We start from the raw sequence: 5,352 nt of genomic DNA on the forward strand, positions 1-5,352 counted from the left end.
TGTGATGAAAAGCAAACTACAACCAAGATTACTCTATCCAGAAAAGATGTCATTTGGAATGTAAGGGTAGATGAAGTGCTTCCCAGACAAGGTAAAGCTAAAGGACTTCATCATCACCAAGCCATTATTATATGAAATGTCAAAGGGACTTACTTAAGAAAAAGAAGATCAAAACTATCAACACTAAGATGACAACAAACTCACAACTTCCAACAAATGAATCTAAAAAATAGAAAAAAAAATTTAACTAAGCAAACCAGAATTGGCACAGAATCCTAGGTATGGGGATCACTTGGAGGGTTATCAGCTGGGAGGAGAGTGGGGGAGAAATGGGGAAATGGTGCAGGGATTAAGAAGTATAATTGGTTGTTGCAAAATAGACAGGGGGAAGTTAAGAATAATATAGGAAATGGTGAAGCCAAAGAGCTTATATGCATGACCCATGGACATAAATTAAAGGCGGTGGGATTGCTGGAGGGAGGGGGGGTACTGGGCAGAGGGGAGCAAAGGGGAAAAATTGGAACTACTGTAACAACATAATCAACAAGATATACTTATAAAAAAGAACTCCTAGCATCAAGACTGCACAAGAAAAACTTGCTTGAAACAGGAGTGACGACATTCTACTTTCGATCAAGAGAAAGTGCATTTCTGCAGTACTTTCAAAGTGACGGTGGCTTTGTGTATTGCCATAACATATATGGTTTATTGGAGAAATTGTGAATTCCAATCTATAACACAACTGAATGGTGACTATTCATCGATAGCGCAAAGCAGAGCTTCAACTGTGTCCTCCTCTATAATGGCAATTTATTTGGTGCAGTCCCAATTGGCCATTCAGTTTGTTTTCATGAAGAATATGAAGACATAAAGAGAGTCACTGATCTGTTGCAATATTACAAGCACAATTGGATCATCTGTGTTGACCTTAAAATGGTCTGCTTCCTTCTTGGTCAGCAACTCAGATACATCAAATATCCCTGTTTTATGTGTCTGTTGGACAGCAGAGGTCGTGAGAAACATTGGGTGGAGTTGAATTGACATCCAAGATCTGACCTTAAACCTGGTGATTCAAACATTTTACATGAGCCACTTGTTGACAAAAATAACATTATATTCCCACCTCTGCACATAAAACTGGGTCTCATGAAGCAATATGTTAAAGCTTTGGCAACTGAAGGAGACTGTTTCAAGTATCTCATTTTGGCATTTCCTAGCCTGTCATTTGAAAAGATAAAATACCTTAATATGTATGTTTGGTAGCAGAACTTTACTACTTGTACATGATTTGAATTAGTCACAATATATAGCCTTTATATGAATAACTCTAAATAAACATATATTCAGGTATTTTTTCTTCATTTTCCTTTGTATGTACATTTTTTATGATTTGGGGGACAAAGGGAGGCTGTCCTGTACCTTAAAACGTTGACATGATAAAGAAAATCTGGGGTCATTTTTTAATTCAGATGCCAAAAGTTAGTAAAAACAAGTGTCAGATCTAACTCAAGAAAAATTGTGTTCCCCAGTAAAACATACAAAATATAATTGACCACATCCGGTCAACCTATAACAAGACAAGTCATTGTATTATTTAAGCCAACTACATACTTATACCTGCACCACGATGACTTTATGAAAGGAGTGACAGATATGCCAACAGCCTTACAGAAATGAAATATTTCCTTTATTAATACTTTCCTTGACATCTAATTAGCTATTAATAAAATGGCTTAACAATGAGAACACGTACCTAAAATAAAACCACCCTAACGGATTACCACCATTACATTTGCTTAAAAATGGGGCAGGCTTTAGAAATTATAGACTCTATCACTTCTTGGCCTTATGTCTAAGATCAAGTGTAGTATCTGTTCACATCAGAAATTACAGACTCTAGGCTATAGCGGTTTAGATGCCACGAAGCAATTCAAATGAAATAAAATCATTTGAACTTCACAGAATTGCATCATCTTAGAATTTCAAAGAAGAAGAAAAAATAGCTTAGTCTCCTCTAGGTCACCGTGTAACTTGAAAACAAAAATGATAACCTATATACCTACAAAAGATCTTTGTAAAAATTTTGTTTTCTGTAAGTTACTACAATTTTCAAGACTTCTGGTAAGGATAAAAATGATGCAGAGAGCCACAAAAATGCTGTTATAAGTCTTGTACTTGGCCAAAACAGTTACTGACCCACAAAAGTTTTACAACTTTTATGAGATTGACCAATATTTTAGAACCAAAGCATTGCTGGTAATAGAAAATAAAAGATCTTTTAAAAGTTTTCTTTGAGTTATCATCCTTGAGGTAAGTAAATTGATGCTCGTTTGCATGGTGGGGTTAAATAAAAGTAGCTGATAATCACTGAACACTATCCTCAGTATACCACTACCTTTTTCTATGCATCTGCTTCACACTCTTTTTGAATTCTTTTTCTCTTTATTCTAGGCAACATGGTAGGCAATGCCAACCACCAGCTCCTGAGTTTTACAGGTTATAGTTTAGTTACTCGTGGATATCAAATTAATCTTATATTAAGTGCAGTTCTAAATTTTGAAGGAGGGACTAGAGGGACAGTGCAGATTTAGTACCAAACTCTGAAATTGCTATTTGTCTACAGAATGGAGAAAGATAATTTAAGGAAAAGGGTTGGCTCTACCTTCGGATTTTATCCAAATTTTGACCAATTCTTACACCTTCTTGTCATTTCCTTTGGGGTTATGGCAATAGCCCCTAACTGGCTTTCATGCTTCCACAAGTGCACTTCTATGCCTGTTCTCAATCAATGATCAAATAAGTTAAACCAAGTCACACCTATTTTCTAAACACTCCATTGACTTCCCATTTTAGTTTGCATAAAAGTCAAATTCTTACAATTTCCTACAAAATCCAAGGAAATCCTCTCCAAGAGTAGCCACCACATCTCCCCTCCCCCATCTCATTCCTAGTATCTTGTCTTCTGACTTCATCCTTTTCTGCTCTTCTCTTTTCTCATGACACTGCTCCAGCTACTCTGCCCTTGCTGTTTCTAACATTTGCCAAACACTCTCCCGCTTCAGAGTGTTGGCACTTACTGTTCCCTTTATATGGGATGCTGCCCTCTCAAGGATTCTCTTAGCTGCCTCATATAGTCCTTAAAGTATTTGATCTGATGTCACCTGCACAATGATGCTTTCTCTAACCATTCTATTTACAAGTTCAATGTCTCTGTGACAGGTGAACTTTTCAGGTGGTTCCCATGATCCCCACCCACTAGTGTTCACAATCTTGTTTAATACTTTCCCCTTGAGTGTGCAAGAGACCTGTTATTTGCTTCTAACACATAGAGTATGGAACTGATAGCAGGGTATCACTGCCATAATTATATTACATCACATAAAACTCTAGCTTGCTAGTAACTCATGCTGGAATCTCTTTCTATTATTGACTTTGAAGAAGTGAGTTATCACAAATCTTACAATACAAAATGAAATTAATTATGCCAAGAACATGAATGGGCTTGGAGATAAATTATTCTTCATTTGAGCCTCCACATGAAACTGGAGGTTTCGTAGACACCTTGATTACATCCCTGAGAGACTAAAGCCAAGAACTGAATTAAGCCATGCCTGTAATTGTAACTCACAAATACTATAATAAATATATGCTTTTTTAAACCACTAAGTTTGTGTTACACAATTCGTACAGAAAATGAATATTGCCTCACTAGTATTCTAGGAACTCCATATTTCCACATTCTGTTACATTTTCCCTTTATACTCTTATCACCTTCTTATGTAACAGAGTACACAAACTTTATACTCCTCTGACTTACCATGAAATGGAATTAGAATAAAATGTACTAACAAACTCATAGAAGAAGACTCATGTATTAAAAGTTTCCTTATTAAAGCTGTCCTACCTCCAACGTCCTCACTTGGTTGTAAACTCCCTGTCCAGCAGAGGTTTCAAGATCACAGCAGAGAGAACAAATTTATCCAGGACACTGTATTTTGGCTGGAGGGATGTGAGGTGGCTAATGTCTCTAGAGGAGAAGAGTGCCAAACTTCCATCTCCCATGCCTTTTAATGAGGAGGAAATTTGGGAGACACAAGGTCAAGACTTATGAATAATCAATAAGCTTTCAGATGCTTGGGTTACAGTTGACAGTTACTGATTACAGATATCAATAAAGAGAACACAGTGACCAGTCTGTGTCAGGGTCTATTAAACATCTTGATGCCACACTGGAATTAGGTACAAGGCTTGATACATTTTTAGCTACAGATTGTTTATAGTTAACTAAGAGGTAAGAAAAGCAGAGCAAGCTCTAAAGCACAATATGCATTCTTTAAATCCAATACCCATGGGAACCCTCTGAGTGGCCTTCAGTCCTGTCTGCCTCTTAGCCTTCCAGTTTTCCATTGAGATTTAGAAGCCTCCCTGAGGTGCATGGCTTGGGCTACAATTCCTGAAATCACAAGCAGTGGTCCCCTATATTGCCTGGCTGGTTTGGCTCAGTGGATTGAGCGTCGGCCTGCAAGCTAAGTGTCGCTGGTTCGATCTTCCAGTCAGGGCACATCAGAAAAGGAAAACTCTGATTCCAAAAAACCTCCGCTGCCTTGCGGCATACCTCTTCAGGGGAAAGGCTAAGGGAGTAAACCCCGACAGAAAATCCAGAGCCGGAGTCCCTAAGGCGGTTTGACGTTGTAGTCAACACCGGCAACTCCTGCGGCGCACCTGAAGCCAAGCTGTATCGACTCCGTCTTTCCCTTGGATCCTTCAGCTGCGAAGAGAGGGGGGGTCTGCTGCATGGGCAACAGCAGACCCTCCATATTACCCTGCCCAGGCTCTGTAGCTTCAGCGTCATCGCAAGATGTCGATTCAACAAGGGAGGAGACAGATACCATGTCACTCCCGAGTCGGACTGCACAGCCATTCTCGGCGGTGCAGATAGACTCTTAAGAAGCTACACCATCGTCTCTCAAGACGGATGGCTGCCGACGGTCCCCTATACCTTATAGCCATGTATTTTGTAGACATCAACAGTTACAGATCCTGCTTAACCAAAGAATGACCCTGACCAGAAATTGGGCAAGCATCAGCAACTCATATCAGAACCAGCAGAAATGCTGCCTACATGTCCTGTTCCCAGGTACCAGCAGTGAAACTGTGAATGAAGTGATGAAACTGCATGAAGACACATACAGGGGAAAATATCGAAACACTTAAGAACAGAACTGATAAACTGCACATTGCCAGAAATTCCTCAGTTTCCCTCTTGTCACAGTTCCCCTATATAAACTAGCCAGGATGCCTGAGATGCTAAAATGGTCTTTGAGTGAGAATCCCTCATATTCCAGGTTTTGC

The 5,352-nt window shown here is 39.1% G+C and overlaps 1 pseudogene; it reads left to right on the forward strand.

The window, feature by feature from the left end:
• Positions 1 to 1,832: 1,832 nt before the first annotated feature.
• LOC150004558 (U2 spliceosomal RNA) lies at positions 1,833 to 1,960 on the forward strand (annotated as a pseudogene).
• Positions 1,961 to 5,352: the final 3,392 nt, after the last annotated feature.

This window comes from Furipterus horrens, unplaced genomic scaffold (genome assembly GCF_987537825.1).
Source record: "Furipterus horrens unplaced genomic scaffold, mFurHor1.1.pri manual_scaffold_7, whole genome shotgun sequence".
NCBI classification, from domain to species: Eukaryota; Metazoa; Chordata; class Mammalia; order Chiroptera; family Furipteridae; genus Furipterus; species Furipterus horrens.